This window comes from Vollenhovia emeryi, unplaced genomic scaffold, assembly GCF_000949405.1.
Source record: "Vollenhovia emeryi isolate VEMERY1.0 unplaced genomic scaffold, V.emery_V1.0 DF939167.1, whole genome shotgun sequence".
Lineage (NCBI taxonomy): Eukaryota > Metazoa > Arthropoda > Insecta > Hymenoptera > Formicidae > Vollenhovia > Vollenhovia emeryi.
This window is the reverse complement of record NW_011967199.1, coordinates 60,647-81,137: the sequence shown is the minus strand read 5'-3', so window position 1 is coordinate 81,137 and position 20,491 is coordinate 60,647. Positions and strand designations below refer to the sequence as shown.

General features: G+C 36.5%; 1 protein-coding gene and 1 non-coding gene across 2 annotated transcripts in view; one reads left to right on the top strand and one right to left on the bottom strand.

Annotated features, from left to right (window-relative positions):
* The window catches only part of LOC105564191, a 95,335-nt gene that overhangs the window by 48,823 nt on the left and 26,021 nt on the right, over positions 1–20,491 (bottom strand). The gene's annotated exons all lie outside the window — the stretch shown is intronic.
* On the top strand, positions 8,541–8,613 carry Trnav-aac. The gene has a single exon. It is a non-coding gene; the product is annotated as a tRNA-Val (tRNA).

The window sequence follows — 20,491 nt, the reverse complement described above, 5'->3', positions numbered from 1 at the left end:
GATCAATCAAGTGTAGAATTTAGCTGTGTGGCGTGACGTAAATTTCAAATGCTTTCCAGACTCGTATATAGGCGTCAGAAATATTGATCCAAGGAGAACAGCTTTGACATGCTGCAAAATATTCCGTTAAAAAATATTTCACGTGCCATTTTAATCTCATATAGAGAAAGGGTGTAATGTAACGATATGAAAATATGTGTTCTTCAATTACGTTCTTATTTTTTTAAATTCAATAAGAACGCATTTTTTAAATTCGTTTCTGCATTATTTTATCAAAGTTTGTAACAAATCAACATTTTACGACATGATAATATGTAAAAACGTTTTGAGAAAGTTTGAAAAGAAATCAGAAATATTTTGTTTGCAAGGAGAAAGAACGGAAGTCTGTTCGTCTTTGAAAGACGAAGACGAACGGCGGTAGTATTCATTTATTTACCCGATTCGAGCCTGGAACTCCACCTGGACCGTGCGACGTAGAAACGGAAAATGGCGGGTCCTGAAACTTTTACTCGTCGTGCGACCGCGTACTTCCGCTTCCGTGTGCTGTGCATGCACGAGTGTGTATGTTGTGTGTGTACGTTTGTCCGAGAAGCAAGTAGTTACGCTCAGTCACTCGCAGACAAAGTAGTATAAACCGATCCGCCGGACCATCCCGAACTTTCCACTTTTAAAGTACGGTGATAGATTGTCGGAATGGAGAACAAATTTTGCTCGATAATTCATTATCTTGATTATACAGAGTGTATCCGAAGCGTCTACACGAAAATTAATGAGCGTGAGTATTAGAAGCTATAACGGGTCGCATCGATCATGCCGAGTGTTTGCTCAACAGCGAAATCTGAAATCTTCTATCTTGGGACCTCGATTAGAGTGTGCTTTAAGATAACAGACGATATAATTTAATGCAGAACGTACTCAAATAGGGATAATTTTGAAAGAATCGATAACATTGAGATTTGCAATCCCCGAAGAAAATTCTGCGGGTGTAATCGATACGCTTGTGACCCTTTATTAAAGTCGAAGCTTTGACCGTTGTAATGAAGCATTCGTTAATACCATCATTGTCCGGTTACTATACTTGTAACGAAGGTTCTCTCGTTTTGTTACGTTTTTACTTCCTTTCTCCATGCTGACCGTAAGTAAAATGTAAATGCTCTCGTTATGCTCTGGTAATCGCAAATGGCCATTAGCTGCGCTCCGACAAAAAGGCCGCATTTTATTTTCTCATTATTGTACCGCATTTGGTTTGTAGAACAGTTCTCAGACTCTGTCCCTCTCTTTCTCTCTGTGGGTTTGAATTTGTCACGAATTAAATAATGATTAAATCTCGACCACGTCAAATCGTTAATTAAATAAAATATGTAGAGTACGAGAATACGTAATAATAAATAACCATCGGCGTATTTCACAATAAAACTTTGAATAAGTAACTCGTAGGAAAATGTTGGGAAAAAGAGATCTTTGTTTTAGAAAATAATATTTTATTCTTTGAAGAAATACAAACAGATATAGGCTACTATTACTAATGTTTTTTACTTGAAGATTTTATATTAAGAAAGGCTATATTATATTAAAAAAGACTATAATATGTTATTAGTGGCGAACATGGTCTTTTTTAATATCAAATTTTCTGATTACACGATAATTTTTACAAACAATTTAACAATATTATTATAAAGCACGAAAGGTACTTTTCGAAAACAGCTCGATGCTTGCGTCACGAACGTACCATATGACGGATGAATTAATGCAACGTATCACCATGAATTATGCACTCGTTGTGGAACAGCATGTTGCGCGCATGAGTATTCTCCTTGTGTAACATAACAACATGATGTCAGTAGCGAGAGAACACAATACGTTTTCCCAGAGCCAATTCAAGCATTTTCCTCTCTAAAACACATATACAACACCATCCTGCAAACTTTCCTTCTCTTTTTATTTGTGTCGGATGCTAGAACGCTTAAAATGAAGATAGCTATCTATTAAATTGTGTACCGCGCGGCAAATCGCCGACGTTATACCTATCTTAATTTCGTTTACGACAGACGTGTTTCGTAATTATCCTATAACTTGGCCGATTAATTTTACCTGAACCTTCAAACAATTCCGCATCACCGTACGTCCTTTTTACGGCTATTGAGAAAATTAATTTAAAGCACCTTTTAACCTGCCAGCAGCTACGCTTGAGATTTTAACATCAGATTTTAGCTTCAAGAGCTATCCTTTAACAACTCTCAAGTTTTTTCTTGGCGAATATTAAAAGCAAAATATAAAAGGAGTAAATAGAAGTTAATAATTTTTTAAATAATGCATTTTTTAAAGATATAACGCAAATGCTGCTCCACAGTAACGGTAAAATAAGTAAGATAAAAGTGAGATAAAAATATAAGCAATAAATATGTAAAGTAAAAAGAAATTAATACGGTTTTACAACTGCGTAGTGAAACTATTAATTTACTTTACGAGGTGAATAATCCTTTCGAGTCTATCCATTCGTGCCTTTATCTGCAAATTGTAACTCCGTGCGTATTCGAAGGTGCACATACTCGTATCTTGAAGCAAGTCGTCTAGTTGCCACGTACCTTCGCGAAACTTGGGCAAGCCCGATAGATTCCGGGATTCATATTTGCGCAACGGAGACGTTTAACGGAGTCCGGGTTTCGGCGTATGTGTTCCCTTTGAAGCTTCCTGTAGGCGGTGGTCCCGCCGTGCAATGGCATCGGGAAACGAGATCGCGGAGCAAATAGCGTGTTCGTGCAAACACAGCCCGGCGTCTATCGAGCTTGCCCATGTCCGCTCTGATGCACTACCGGCGGTTCCGTATCGAAGACTGACTCGGATACATGTCCTGGGTACTACTTTCGCGCGGGTTTTATCCACCGCACCGTGGATACGCGCCTCGAGAATCTTTGGGTGGATGGCAAATAATTTGCGATTCCGTGTACTTAGCTTTCGATCGTGCTTTTCGATATGTTGATCGGATAAATAACGACCAAATATAAAAGTTTCGGAAAAGGAACATGAAACTTGTCATATAGCAGGATATAAGCACGAATTAAAGGGAGAATTAATAGGAGTCTTTTTACAGTTATGAATTTCTCGTCCTCAATCAGATATTGTTTCAAAGAACTGTGACTTTCTTTGTACTGATATTTTTCTCCTTTCCTTTTTATTTTTTTTTAAATTCGACGTCTTCTATTAATTTCCGTTAACGTTAATTGATCGCGTTTTTAATTACATTGATTATAACTTTATTATTATAAAGCTATTGGAGTGCACGATAATTTGAAAGAGCTAGAAGTTTAAAGATTATAGATTCGCGAAGCCATGCAAAAACTTGCAGTTACGGAGTGTAACGAATCGTTAATTGCGCGGCGTCATTTCGCGGATGCATCTGCGTGGCTTCGTCTCGGTCGGCTGGAGTTCGAGCTGGCGTATTTCCTGAGGGATGTGCAGCCAGTCGACGGTGTAGAAATCCCGCTGCGAGACCCTCGCCTCCGTGCACGGAGGATCGATTGATGGCAATCGATGTACGTGCATCTGACGTATGCAGCCGAGCGCGACTGCAATCGCTCTCGCTCTCTCTCTCTCTCTCCCTCTCCCTCTCTCTCTTCCTCCCTCCCTCTCTCTCTTTTTCTCCCCCCTCCCTCTCTCTCTCTTTTCCTTCTTCCGTCTCTTTTGCCTGCCGTCCCATTTTCGTTTTCCTGTATCCTACGTTTCTTTTTGCCGAACGGCATCAATCAGTGCTCGATATTCATTCGTATATGCAATGTATAAACTATTCCTCTCGCCGATAATGTCAAATCTTCATTAACATATATCGTGAATAAATTGTAAATATTTGCATTACAAATATCTTAATTTAATTTCATTGAAAAATCAGAGGCAGGGTATTTTTAATTGATTTGATTAAAAATCCAGAAAAGTGGAAGATATTATAAGATAATCTGAATTTAATTGATTAAAATATATGATATTAATTTGATATTAGGAATTTACAAGATTATAAATTATTATTTTATTGTTACTTACATATTTACATTATAGTTTCTCTGATGTTTTATTTTTTATTCAAGAATTCGACGCTCTCTTTCTATCTTTCAACTTTATTTCGATCGATATAATACATATGTATAGGACGGATAAAATTAGAATAAAATTCGTGAATATAAAAAATGCAAATGTATATTTATATATAACTTTTAAATCGCTTGACTGTAAAAATATCGCTATGGCTGTTTAATTAATTATTGATTCGGAAGAGAGTAACGCGATTATTTACCGTGAATAAAAATAGAGGAATAGAGATTCGTTCCATTGGAAGATTTCTCGGTGGTCGATAGCGAGAATATAGGAATCTTCGTATACATGCAGGGCGATTGTGAGGACGAGGGCGGAAGTTAAACAGCAGACGGTAGGAAAAGAAACGACGGTAAAGAAAGGTGCAGGAGGGCGAACGCCGTTGGTAATCGATATCAAGTGGAGAAGCTTTTCACGAAGGAGCGGTCTTCCTCGGAAGCGCAGAGTCCGTCTGAAAAACAGCCGACCATTTTCCAAGTTGCTTTCGAAACGACGTGAATTCGCGCGGAGCCGAGAAAAAGATGTCGATTGTAATGGCGTTTTGATTAAATCCGAGATTTATGCCGGATGATGAACGTGATCGCGTGTACGCTACGCGAAAGAAACGTGCAATATAAAGATACATTTTCATTTTACGTCATGGCAGAGAACTCATTAATACACTCGGCCGATCGTTATAAAACGGCGAAATGATATAAAAACTTTCGCGCGGTATTATTCATTATCCTCCAAATACATTAATAAATCTTTCTGAGATATATCCCGGCGGATGTAAAAAAAAGTCCTGCTGTTATTATTTCACCGTATCCGCTTACGTAAATGTGTGCGCGCTCTAATGGACTTTCCATTAATATTATGTAAAAAGTGTATCGAAAGTTTTTTTCTTCGATCGCAAAACGTAAAAGTGATGCGCCGCGAGATATATTTTATCGATACGTCAGTGAGACGTCTCAGCCTATTGAATATTAATGGCAATCGTTTGCCTTCGATTAGCCGAACACCGGCAGGGGACAATACAATTCTTCACGCTCCCCGTTTTCACTTCTTGTGCGTCCTCCGCACGTTTCGCCGCGCGCTTTGCACTTTCGACGTTGAAATATCATCAATCTAGTCCGACCTTCGTAATTGTCTCACCACTTTTTCTCGATCAATCTTTCGCCCTACAACGCCGGTATTTCAATTAAGCACCTCGACGACCGCGTTCTTTCGTAATTACCCGCACACACACACACACACACACACCCACATACACACGCACGTACGCACGCACAGACGTACACACTCGCAAGCAAATGGTGGGGTAAAAAGACATGAAATATTCGTCCGCGACGGGGTTTTCTAATTTTTCCTAGCAATATATCTCTGGTCATATATAGATACAACATAGATTTGCATAAGAAATTTTCGTTCAACAAATGAGGATTATTGTTAAATCTCTTAATGATTTACGGCCCTCTCCGAACGCATCATTTGTAAAATTTGCCACGCGTGGCTTGGCGTGTTGTTGCTCAGAACCCTTCATTTATAAGATGCGTCAGCGAAATTTTCTCCGAACTTTTCGTGCGGCGACAGCAGATCGATTGTAATAGCATACAGGATATGCCAATAACGCAAGATAACTTATATTGGCGATGATAACAATGTTTTCTGGTGATGTCGAAGTTATTGCTGCTACGAAAATTGCATATAAAATATATTACCTCAAAGCTGTTAAAAATATAATATATTAAAATGTTTTCCCAAAATATTGCGTCTTATCATGTAACATTATAAAACTAAATACGTGTATGCACTTATTCTACGTTGTGTAAACAATAAGAGGTTTTTCGATTTGGAATTAAATTTAAAATTGACGTAATTCTACAATAATGCCAAAACATTACATGTATTTTACTGCATAATGCATTTACGACGACGTATTTTTACCACGAGAGGTAAAAAGTAGATGAAGCTCATTAATATTACACGAGAATTGTAAGTACGTGACGAGAGCTTTTTGAGTCAGCTCGCGCGCGAACGAAGGGGCAACTAATTTTTTTTTCCAGATAATAAATCGTCTCGTCGCCTGTTACTCCGCTTTTTTCCTGCATCCTTGTAACGCCTTGCATCATTGTTTTCCGAAATTTCTCATTCTCACCCCTTTTCGAAGGTAATAATCATCGCAAATGCATTTCTCGCGCGCCAGAGAGAACCGTAAATTTCCGCTGTTTCCTTTCTCAACGACGGTATTGTGCAATTTTCCTCGAAACTGTATCACTGACGGCTCTTCTACAGTTTTCTAATACGAATCTGTTTTACAGTCGTGTAAACGATCCGTCTTCTTTGTCGTCATCGTCATGAGAAGGTTTAATGAGAAAATTCTTGGCACAACTGCTCTGAACGAACACTGCACGAATATATTTATTAAAATATACGTTTAGGCAATTTTTATCGTGATTATTGCATTGAGAAATTTCGATTGGTAAAATCAGATTTGTGTATTACTATAGGAAGCACAGGCCCTCGACCTTCGGACTCGAAATAGAAATCTAAAACAGTTCATCTATTTTATAGCAGCTTTTTTAGTGTTTCCAATTACAACTGTGTATTGGTGCCAATAATTACAAGTATATGCCTGAAGTAATAAAATTGCTAGAAAAATATACGGACGAGATCTTTCACAGCTCAGATCAATAGCAAAATGTTGCTATGGATGATATTTCCGACGTGGAAAGCGATTTGACTCTCCGCTGTGGTTACGCTATGAAATATTACGACATAATCTCGTCTCTCTCTCTCTGTCTTTCTCCGCGGAGGCCACGGTTTGAAGAGCGTTCCTCATTCGCATCATTTGCACGACGTCATCGTCGCTGCACTCTCGAGACGGAACTCGCATGCTCGCGGGAGAATTCGTCCGCCGCGGCGACAGCCAATCCACGACAGCAGGATTGCCCCGATAAGATGGAAGTTTAGATTAAATCGTGAATATTTAAAGCTCGGCCCTCGAGGGACGCGTGCTTCCTCTCACGCGTGCTTTCAGTAACGAAGAGCTTACTAAAAGGCACTCGGATACGCGACACCCGATAAGAGAGAAAGATTATGCGAGTTGCTTTTGGGGATTAACCTTTATCCGGGAAATCAGCTTTTCTGTGCGAAAGGAAAAACCACTTTCTCTCAGATTAATTATTCGATAGAAATGTTTTACGATAAAAAAAAACTCCCCCTCTATGATTGATCTTTAATATCTGTATTATTAACGCGGTTCATCTTAATGATTCGCGTGAAAATTATTGAGATTAACATAGCAATTGCAAATTCAACAAACTAAGTCGATGAACGCTTTGAAAATATTCTTCTCCAATGAGAAATTTCTGTTTTTCGTTAATAAAATGATTTGACAACGTCCGAGAAAGTAGAAGAGTGATTCTGAATTCATCATCAAAACACAATAAATGATTCCAGTGATAAATTTCTATAGTGTAGGTTTTATAGCGTTATATTTTACTACACGGAGAGAACCTTCTCTTAAAACTTACCCTGAAAATCATGTAATCGTAGGACAACGTGGTATTTTGAACTGTATGAGAGTTTTTGAAATTTTAACATACATTCTACTAGTAATTATATGTAGTGTACACTTTACTATTGGAATGTATGGTAACATTTCAAAAACCTGTCATACAGTTCTTCGAGATGCCACGTTGTCCCACGATTACATGATTTTCAGGGTAAATTTTTAGAGAACATTCTCTCCGTGTAGAAAAGAAAATTGTTTGTCGAATAAAATAATTATTTAATCATGGTTTTCAAGATAATATTTGCTAATAATGTATTATACATGTACGCATATATCAACAGATTACACATATCTGCGTTGCGTAATGCTACACTGCGATAACTAATGTTTCGGCAAACAGTTTTGGTAACGTTGTGTGATAAAAATTTTTATCGGGCCAAGTATACTACTAAAAGTCGTCGAATAAAAGGATATTAACATAAAAATTATTTTTACTTTTACTCTACAGAAGGATATTTAAAAGTTTTATGTTACAAAGTAACAATACATATATGTTTAAGTAGCATATAATTATAAAAATTTCTGAATTAATGTAGTATAACACGTTGCGATTTATTATATACATTTGTTATATTATTTCATTATATTTTTTATACATATTTCTTTCAAATCTTAATCTGAATATTATTTAAATATATATGACGTAGATATGACACGTACACTGAAAAAAATTTCTGGTTGAATATGGACGAATCAGATAATTCCTTTAGGATTTACCAGAATTCCTTTAGGATTTACCAGAATTTCTGTAGGATTACAGGAATTCTGGTAAATCCTAAAGGAATTATCTGATTCGTCCATATTCAACCAGAAATTTTTTTCAGTGTAGATATACCTGCAACAATTTGGAGCAGATCATTATATTACTGTGTACCACTAAAACTAAAAATATCCGCAACCAGTTTCTGTGGTGTAGTGGTCATCACATCCGCCTAACACGCGGAAGGTCCCCGGTTCGATCCCGGGCGGAAACATTTTCTTTTGATATTAAAAACTGGTTTAAAACAAATAAAATTAAGCCGTGAACGATATCAGAGCAAACTAGTAGAGAAATATGATAGAAATAAAAACGTAGAATATATTTGGATAATTCTTATTTTAACTCGTACAGTATTTGCGGGCAACTTTATTAACAGTTAATGAAGTAGCAGCTGCCATTATTATCATTTTGCAAATTAAGGTAGGAGCCCCGAGTGCATTTTTCTCACAACTGGCTTTCTGCCAAAGTTTGTGACTCCTTTCGCAGGCTCTGTCTTAATTGCTGAACATTATGTAAAATGAGGATTTACGAAATAGCCGCATGGAGCAGACATAATTTATAATGCCCTGTGCAGCATGCTCTGCACGTGGGCCGATACATAATTTACTAATTACATCTGCGGTTGTAATTAGCATAATCGATGCCGTTCACGTAGGTGCTCGTAATATGTATATAGAACGTTTCCGTGGTATGGTAGTGGTTATCACATCCGCCTGATACGCGGAAGGTCCCCCGGTTCGATCCCTGGCGGAAATATGTCTTTTGCCAAAATTTGGGCCTATACAAACGTGATGCACACTGTGTTTATCTCATGAAAAAAGAATTGATAATTCGTGTAATCAGCATTGTGATTAAACGATTTTGATAAAACGGTCTAAATGCGAGCAACAAAGTTGTAATGGAACAGCACATAATAATAATTTAAAGTATTTTAATGCAATAAAATATTTAACATTTGACATAGGTATAAAATATAGTATTCTTTTGATAAAAAATACATTTCGATTTATTTCTATGTAAATTGTTTCACATACATTTTTACTAAAATCTAAATGATCTGTATATAGAAATTCTTTAATAACAATTTCGAGTATATTCAATAAAAGATATTCCGTTGGTAAAATGTGCAGATTATTGTAAATAAATTCGTATAAAAATAAATATACAACAATTTGGAGGAATTAAGATTACTGTTACCACTTTGACACTCGCGACTATCAATAATTGTCAAAGACAATGCGATATTCCGTCCCGGTGTGCGTGTTACTCTCGAGAGAACTCTCGAGGAGATGAAATTATCGAACAATAGCGTGAGGGGCAAAGCCGCGTCTCAACAGAAACAATGGCAGTCGATTAACGGTAAACTGCCGATTAGAGTGCACGAAAGTACATGCATTATGCATGACACTCGTGTAACGATCGTGTTAACCCGCGAATCGAGTATGCGGGAGTCAGCGGGCCGCGCTCGTGAAAGTTTAATTCGGGCGATGTGAACTATCGACGCCATTAGTAAATCTACGCAACGCGGCACGGCTCAGGCATCCCTCCCTTTCGCTTCGAAAAACTGGTCCAACCGGATTTGATTCTCCCATTTTTCAGGTTACGCCCGAAAGATCCCACCCCGCTCTTTCGATATTAAAAAATTAAAAAGTCAGTTGTGTGAAAAAGAATTATATTTTTCCCCCTTTTTCCCCTACGAAATCGCTTTCTATCAAATTTTTAAAGGGATTATGGAAATTAATGGAAATCAAACAATCGATCAAATCAATATTAGATTAAGTAATTAAAAAGAATACTTGAAAGAAATTATATTTTTATTGGGCAAATTCCAAAGTGCGCAACAGTTTTATGTAAAATACGAGTAAATTAATAATGTTTTGATATGATTTATAAAAGTTGCCTGCGCCGTTTGCGAAATAAAACGTTTTGCGTAGGTCTCTTGCGGAAGGTGTATATATGCATATTCCGTGCGGTGTACATAGCGCAATCACAAAGTCCTCGACTCCAAAGGATTGACCCGGAAGAACGCCAGATTCACGACGCGGAAGTGGGAGCCGCCGGCTTTCGCGGAGTTCTCAAGCTTGCAAGTTATAATACTTTGTCTCAGGATAGGAAAATGCGGTCTAGACCCTCCCGATGTATCCCTCTCGTTGTCGTTTTTTGTTTCTTCTTCCTCAATCCGAGCTTTCTCCACGGTTCTTTTTATTCCACGCCGATCTCGGATACGTACAAGTTTTATGAGTACCGTTGCTACCCTACTGCCCTTAAATCCCGATCTCGTTTTTCGTTTTCTCTCGCTTCTCGCGACTCCAATAAAGTTTCACTTCCGGCCACAGATGCATCCCCGCAAATACTTTCGTAAGCACAAAATAAGATATAAAGAAACGTAGGCAGTTGTGTTAAATAATTCTTATTGCTCTAGGAATACGTATATACCTAAGGCTTAAAGTAACAAAATTTTTAATTGCTTATTCTTGAACTTGACGTCATTATTTCAACTTATTTTAAGCAGGAAGAAATGCATGGAAACATGCATGATTTTCTATTCGCATTTCAAATAATTCGACTTTCCTTGCGTGCAACGTACACGTATACAAACAAATAACGTTTCTTTATTTACGACCGAGAAATTCCTGAAAAATTGCAGACTTGCGAGAGATAGCTTTTCCCTCTTGTCGTCCTCCTGGTCGATACACACAATGTAACTTGCACGCGATCGCGCGACGGCGATCGTGCGTGCAGGGTAATTTAATTACAAGTTGTAAAAGCCGACATTATTGTCCGTCGTAGTTTCGCGAACTCAATCCTATCTAACTTTCGGCTCGCCTATGTTTGCGTTCCGCTTTTGTCGCACGCGCGCCCGCCACTTGTACAATTTATGTCGAGTCGGCGTTGCCGCGCATCCGATATCCGGTATTACAAACGCATTTACGTAACAATACTTTTAACGATTAAAAAGAAGGAAGTAGGTTAATATTGGGAGAAATAACAATCTTTCAATTTTCTTTACGCGAACAACAAACGCTGCAATTTTATTGTGAGATGCAATGTGGACTTTGTGATATTATTTATATAAAATACCTGCATAAATAACATTTATATCATTTAGAATAAAGATAAAAAAGTAAAATTGTAGAATACGTTCAAAATAAGTTTAATATATAATTTGCGTTTAATGAATAGCATAAAAAGATAAATATATTCGCATAATATTTTGGTAACCAACTTCTGAGGATAACTTTTAGGTAAACTGTCGTAAGTTTAGGGTCTCTTTATGAAGTTTCTGAAAAGAATTATTAAAAAACTGAAGGATCAATGCGGGAAAATTACATGCATGAGATAATTTATATAGTCCTTCAGTCAAGACACGCCCGATATCTCGATGACAATTGCGATGAATTACGAGAGAATGACTGTGCGAAGGGAGGGATCAGGGGGATGGATTAGAAGAGGAGAGAAGTGATGCCATAATTATGGTGCAACGAGACAATCGCGGAATAGAATGCTTGTCTGACCTGGTCTGGCGGCTTTCTATTATATCGTTGTGGTGGATATTTCACGTCGCGTCGATCTAGCAGCTGCAGCTGCAATTTGGCACTTGCGTGGCGTAAACTGGTATCTCGAGAGATATTACGCGATTACCATATGCGTGTGTATGTGTGTGGACGCAGCGAGACGGCGCGGGCAAATTGCGCTATCAACAAAATTGCGAATACCGTCAGCTCGCACAATGTTGGTTTACCGTCATTTTAGTTTAGTTGCGTTGCAAACGGATAATTTATCCGAGATGTTGGTATTCGGTGCTGTCTATATTTTTATGATATATGTATATGCTTAGAACGTTAATTGCCAAATGCGCCGATCGATGCGATCGAAATGCGCTTTTCGCGTTCAATCGTTTATTTCTTCCGACATAAATTTATGCTAATAAAGTGTATAAATTTAGAAAGAAAACTCGACATCGCCGATAACTTTACAATAAGTAAGGCAGATAAAAAATATAATTAAAAATTAACGATTACTAATAACAATATTGATAAATGCTGATGCTTCTTACCATAAAACGCAAACCACTCATTAAAGATTTTATAAAATATTTGTTACATAATAATTACTTATAATTAGAGAATATTATCCAGCTGAAAAAAATACACTATCGAGCGGGCAACGACCTGATGGTCTATTTTTCGAACAGGTAGAGGAAGAATACGGGAAGGAAGCATGGAGCTTGGTAGTTAGCCAGACTCATAGGATGTTCGGCACGTACCGCGATATCGGGTCGTCGAGGATCAAAACTTTAACTTTCCTCGGGCAAGATTTTTCCCCATAGCTTTACTGTGGTTGCTCGAACGAGCGACTTGAGGTTCGTACCTGACAAATCTTTCGTATCCCGCGCGACTCATAATTTTTCGATATTATTCGCGATTGAATTGAATTGGACGTTGCGAATAACATAATCCAGCAATGATCGTCGTCAAAAGGTTGTCACGAAAATATTTTTGTTTATTAGTTTGTAGTAATTTGTAAGGAAATGTTTTATTAATTATTCCTCTACGTAGGTAAATGAAAAGAAAGTAGCACTAAACAATTTTTATTTGTAATTATCTTATTGTCCTTTTCTAAAAAAGGGATTACCAGCGCGAATGTCGCTAATATCGAACAGTTGAGGCCTCTTTTCCGCGATGTCGATTGGTTTTCACTTCTCTTTTAGATTCGTGTCATGCTTCACCTCGCATGTGAATTTTGACAGTTTGCGAAAAACTATACTTAAAGAAGGTTGGTGAATAAACAAAAAGTTAAAGAGAAAGAAGTTAAAGTTAAATATCTAATTGAGTGAAGGAAAGAGCGAATGAAAGAAGTTCTTATTCTTCTAATGAGATAGGACGATAATTAATTCTCTTTTGGAAAAGGCATGGAAGAGATTTAATTATTGACGCTTTTCCGCGATGCTGATTCTCTCGCTTGGCTTTGTACTGCGAGTAGCTGTCAGTGCGGAGATCATGTAATATTTTAACAGTGCGACAACGTCTTCTTCACTTTCTTCATGAAGACAATCTTAATGTGTGAAGAAGATCATGAATAAATATAAATTAAAACCAAATAGCGCGCGCAATGCTATTTCTAATAAAGTATTTAATACCAATTTATGTTATCGTTAAAGTAAATAATTCAATAATTTGCCACAATAAGTAAAGATTTGCAATTTAGAAATTTACATTTGTATGTATCAACTATTGAGGTAAAATCTTAGTAATTAGAATTTAAGTAACATCGGTTTTTGTTTCGGAACATTTTCTCGATTGAACAGAATTAATCGTTAATTTAATCCGTGCCAAAAAGTCCACAGAATGATACGCAAAATGTAATCACTGAACAAAGTAATTTGAAATATTAGGAATAGAAGTTTCAATTTCGTAAGCGGGACAACGAACCCTCAACGTTTTTTTGTTGTTTTTCTCTCGGCTCGGTGACGTACGATGTTTGCGTGCCAGCGTGTACCTGAAGGTCGCTGCGCAATCATTCGCTCGCCGAACGTCGAGCCGGCAGGCAGTGGCGAGAGTCGCTCCGTGTGCGTGATATTACTTTTGCGTTATCGCAGTTTCCAAGATTCGATCGCGATGAATGTAGAGATAAAACGCTATTGATTTGTACACCTTTATCAGTAACGAGTAACGTTCCTCGATTAATTATTAAATTTCTACAACTTGTAATGAAAAATGATTTGCACGTTCAAGCGGCGGCTTTTATCAATGTAGAGTTCACGAGACTAACTCGTCTAAAATATGAATGTAAACCGTGGTACTTGGTGCGCGATTACATCTCGTTTACGCACCGCGCTTTTAATTATCTGTTGATTTCATATAATCTGTTCCATTTTCGGGAAAAGAAAGAGAAATTTGTGCGGCTTTGGCATTTGCGCTGTAATTCGCTCTGTCGTTCTTCGCATCTTGAACGGACAGGAAGTAGAGAAATGTCGCTTATCGCGCGTCATTACATTATGTAAATGTAATCGAAAATTATCTCGATTAACTATTGCAATTAATAACGACTATTTATCGCTGGAAGTTTCGCTCACATAATTCATTTCGAGGATTAAATTGAATGACAATAAAGATCGTAAAATATCGTTTTGTTGCGGATTAATAGTTACTTCTTTACCGCAGATTGTGCTTGGATTCCGATGCTCGCGTTGCGTTTTATATCGGTAATTTAAAAGTGATTTATCCGTTATCTTCTTCCGAATAAAAAGTGCAAGTTATATGTTAGTTTGAGTAATTTGTATGACAGAAAGTCACGCGATATTTCTTAATACAATAATATTTCGTGCGTTTCGCGGTATTTCACATCGCGTACGGGAGTGTCCGAAATTTCGCGCGATCGATGATTTTCGCGAGTGAGTGTTGTGTAAGTGCAACGAGGAAATCTGAGAGGACGAGGAGGCTTGGGAGGCATCGGGCAACGGCGGAGCAGTCGTGAGGTGAGTGTTTTACATTTTTATATTATATGCTTGTGCAAAATAAAGCATCTGCTCTGTTTTATTTATTCAAATGATTCGAACGAGGGTTCGAATAAGTGTTACTGACAAAAACATACGTATAAAATTTTGCGGGTTTATATTTAAAAGGAAGACTTTTTTGAGCATTCTATATTTATTTTAATAAATATCTATTTTAAAAAATATATAATATTTAAAACGATAATTTCGATTTTACATAATTATTCTACAATAATCATATACACATATTTGTATTTTTACAGTTTAACGTATATATTATAGTTAACGCGCGCGCGATGTAGACTGCACTCTGCTATTGCGAATTGTATCGATGAGTGATAAATTACCTTTTAGTCTAAATTGACGTTGCGCATACATTACCTTCTTTGCATGTATACAAAGTTTTAAAAGTATACAATGCTCAAGAGTAAACGGCCGTGCGCTTTGTAATTTCTAGTATTTTTAATTTCATGTATTTTTTAATACAATGATGTAATTACATCATTACACGTTAGAGTTATATTTTTGAATTTTCAAAGAATAACTCGTTTTCATTTTTATTACGTAAATTATCTCATAATTTTTTAATTATTTTAAACTCGCAGATGTTAAATTGCCACTTTTCTCCGGGACGAACTTTCATACACGAGTTTTATTTTCCGCGGAAAACTAATTTATTTCGTTGCAATCTTATCTCACGCGTATTATTCGTTTTTCTGGGCTTAAACATTCATTTGCTACCGTTAAACGTCACTCCGTTGGTGTTTTTCCTTGTTTCGTCACCACATTTCTCCAACTTGCCTACTTTCTTCTACGACCGCGGCACAGCATTGCGATGGCTGAGCGGGATTATCCTGAAATCCCGCTGGCGAGAAGAACGGGGGGGACCGCGCAGGATATTCTGGATGCGGCGGTAATGTCTCGCCGACGAGAAGAGCTGAAGACGAATGATCCACGGAATATCAAACCCTCTCGAAGAAAGCTCACACGAAGGGATTATTTTTTTTTCTCGTAGACACGAGCGCGCGGTGAGATCATATCAAACACCATCGTCACGAATAGACGGCGGTCCTTTCAGCTGTCTAATCTATTCCGATAAAAGCTTCTGCGGAAACGGGTTATAACTTCGCACGTAAGAGACCGGACGGGAGAGAATTCTTTGTGTACTTGGTCCATTTGTGGATATCTCTGAAGTACTTTAAGATATTGGGGCAAGTATTGGTCGACCCCGTTCTCGCTGTCTAGTCAGAAAAGAGCACACAGAAATAGATATTACTTAATCAGTTTTGATCGATAAACGGCACGAAACGGTAATTTCTTAATTAATTGATATCGGGCATCGTAATTTTCTATTTTAATATAAGGTATTAAATGTATTTAATTGTAGATTGCGTGGCGACCTACAATTCTACAATTGATTATTAATATTTTAATTTGTTATGTTATTTATTTAATTAGTTCTATATCTCCTAATTTTTAATTTAATTTGATCTATTCATATACATATAATTTTCTGTCCTGATTAATATTCTATTTTTATAATTTCTATTTTTATTAAAATATCGGAGTCGTAATTTTTAAATCCATATTGAGTTTCTTTTCGGCGGATGACTTCTCGGGTATCAGAAATCTTGAGGGAAAAAATTGGCAGCATTTTATCACGACGGAAAAACTCTTCTAGGATGAGAACCTTTCGAGGTGTTATTCTTCTTATCCCCATGCTAGAGGTAGAGAAATTGCGCGACATTTTTTTTTGGCGAACGAACAATCTCTCTGAATTTGCCACTAGACAAAGAAAATGGAACTTGTCATTATTGAATTTTTCTCATCCGATAGTGGAACATAATTAATAATCTACATTTATTTTCCGGTCATGTGTGTTAGCGTTAATATATTTTATTAAGACATTATCACTTATCGACAATGTTCCAACGAGTGTTAGTGATGTCGTAACTCAAGGCCAATATGCTACATAAAAGTTTGTAGCAATATGCAATTTAATGTGTATAATAATTAATTGTTTGCTATTTGACATAAATTGGCGCAATTAGAAATGTATAATATTTTATACATATAAATAAGTATAAATAGAATTTTCTTTCCTATGATTGCTTTATCTAAAGTGAAAAATTTATAACTTTTATTACGTACCTATAACATGGAAATGTATAAAAATTCTCATAAACAATTATTTCAAAGCTGAGTAGATGGCTGATTTCTGTATTATAAAATTTTTATTACAAAAGAGTATAAATTCACTTTTTTCACGATATTCACATTATTTTAGTATTTTTATATTTAATATTTGATATGAGATGAGGAGATAAACATAACATATTCTTCAGAAAAAGTATTGACTTAATCTTTTTAGGAAATAAGTTTCTCAAATAATGAGGGGAAAAATTTTCCCGTTGTCACATAAAATTTATCTTCAGCCACTATAAAGCCATAAAAGCAAAGTAAAGAAGGAGAGGCTAAAAGAATCCAGAAATAGAAAAAATTCCGTGCTATCGTAGTTTCCAGACCGGTGGAAATCAGTACATACCACCGTCACCGTCTCGGTAAAGTAGGCTGGAAACACAGATACGATGTCGGTTTACGATTTTTCCGCGGAAAGAAATCATCTTGACGCGAGAGCGAATGATGTATTTTCCTTTGATTATCCGTTCCTAAGACGAGTGCGAAGTTTTTTAGTATATGTGCCGTAGGATGAATCACCCGTGAATAATAAACGACAAAATTTACGGCGCGACGTGTAACGAGAAACGTGTTTCGTCGGAGAAAGAAAGAGAGAAAAAGTCAATCAGATCCAGCTGGCAACTTCTTGACAGAATTGGGTCATATACAGGGTGTTTTCTCTAAGTTGAGCACGTAGAATATCTCAAAACGTGTGAGTTCCAGAAGAAAACTTTTCAGACAAAAGTTGCAGGATTTCAAGTAACGCATTACATAGCGATATCAGCATGACCTTGAATGGCGTTGCCAAGATCACGTGAAGGTCATCTTAAATTTTTCAAATAAAACCCCTTATTGTTTATTATACTATCTTATAATACTAATTAATATGAACAACTTTTGTCTGAAACATTTTTTGATTTGCCCAATACTTTTGGAGATATTCAAGAGAAAACTTTTGATAACTTTTTCAATTTAGCTTATGATATCTCGATAACTGTTTGTCAGAGGGAAAAGTAGTACAGGACTTTTTTACTCGATTTGGTCTCAGGAATATGCTGTTGCAATAGTGCTTCAATTATCGAAAATTTTTGTGTATGGTACAATAATTAAAATTGCCATTCAAGGTCTTACCGATATTGCTGTGTAATGCGGTACTTGAAACCCTGCACCTTTGCCTGAAAAGTTTTCTCTTGGAACTTACACGTTTTGAGATATTCTACGTGCTGAATTTAGAGGAAACACCCTATATAACGCTCTACGATCTCAGATACCTTACGTCCGATTTTACCGCTGTATCGATCTCTTAATTTTTAACCAATTTCTGCACGTTTCTGCTCTTCTTGGTAAAACTAGAAATATCGAATTTCACTTGTCAACTCACTTTATTCATCTTCAAGCTTGGGCAGGAAAATATACGATATCTCTATTTCTATTCATTGATGATTTTTATTAAGAAGTTATTTTAGCAAACTTTTGCTGTTAGAAATAGATACAGAAGTTCCCTGCTATGAAAAGAAGAATTGTAATATAAGAATTATAATATATATGGTACACACATATATAAATAATACAACAATACAAAATATATAGAAAGCTTTCTGTTAATGGTGAAGAACGTACTTCATAATTTTATTTATTATATTATAATCCCCTGTTAATAACATTACATAAATTTTAGAGCTTTTACTCTAATTTTCTTAGCAGGATAAAGCTCACACACTTTTTAAATATCACTTGAGAGGATAAACTCGATATAGCTCCCTCGCGCCTTGCCTTTGATGTTTGCCCTTAGGTTCAATGGCTTGAATTAATACTTTTCACTCCTTCGGGTGTGCTTAAAGACCTCTTGAAAACAGATACAAAGCCGCCAAGACGGGTGCCATGAAAGGATGCTCGAATTTGTGTCTTAATTCGAAATTCTCTTGTAACAAGGGTTGTCACATCGTACTTTGTATCGTTTGACACATAATTAGTTCACAATACAAAACTCTGAAATCTTAAAATTCTAAACACAAAATCTTAAAATTAATATTAAATATTAAAAACATAATATTAAAAATATAATAATATTAAAAACAAAGAAATACTTTTTATTTATAAAAATTAAGAATTTTTAATAATTTTGTGGAACACGCATACATATGCACATTTATAGAATATAAAAGTAATTAAAAGCTTTATGCTCGTAAAGAAATGTGTAGTTAAAATGATTCTATGGGCCTGAGCAGAATGGCTGTCTTGTACTCTTAAGACACTGTTTTGTGTTTTATATCTTTGTCTTAAAGTAACGCACGATAACTGTCTTGTGACTTAAGAATACAAAACAGCCATTCCGCTCAGGCCCTGTCCTATAATCATTCTTTGCAATATTCTCGTAAAAGACATATTTTGGATATTGTGCAAAAGAAGCGTCGTGAAAAGTTGAAAATCGAATGAATATTCGCCTAATCTTCAACGAAAGGATGCGTCAACACTTTTAGAAGTTTTTTTTATGACAAATTGGAAACTATGCGTGATAGGAAGGAACGATGGAAGATCAGGAAAAAAGCAGAGCCTCGTTTAAGCGCGCTTAACGCGCCATTATCGTATTACGTAGCAAAAGTGGCAACGTGGGCATTAAAGGTGCACGCGGACAGCCGAAGGTATGCAAGAAGGGTGGGTTTCGCCGAGGGGATGAGACGATATTACATCCTGAATAACGGTGTGGATGAAAAGAAGACCCTTTAACCAAAATGCTCTCTTTTCATAGCTCTTTCCTTTTTTCCCCCCCATCGCGAATTCGTCGTACGTGCGAACGGTTTATTCGGGAAAAAAGGACAGGGGGTTTTTGACGGACGGCGAATCACCTTCCCCGCCTTATTCTGTAGAAAAGTAGCTCAGTTGTGAGCAAAGTGTACGCGTGGGGACACGCCCGGAAATTCCTCGGCTTTGCGAACTTTCGCATTCGCTTCGTTCCGCTCTTCCGTTCTTGGCTTGTTCTTTTTGCCGTCGTTAGTGGGAAAAGGTGTAATCGAAGGGAGACCGTGCTGAAGAATATTCATTTCATGATTTAAGCTATTTAATGAAAGTTTAAATTACACTCGATCAATGAGAACAAAATTTAAATCAAATTCATTCTATCATTAAATTTACTTTCTGAATAAGTTATGGTAAAGTTATGAGGAAAGAGCTTAATAGTAAATTATAATTCTCTTATTAAAATATTCTTGAATTTTATGTGATTCTAAATTTTGTTTTTTTTATATTTTCAGAATAACACGTTATAGGTAAAAAATATCCGAAATCAATATGTAATACCTACTACATATTACAGTTTCTTGCATGTATGTGCAATCACGAACTAGCATAACAAAATTCCTTGAAATAGCATTTTTTAAATATTTATAAAAAGTAGGAAGTAATATTTATTTATCTCGTC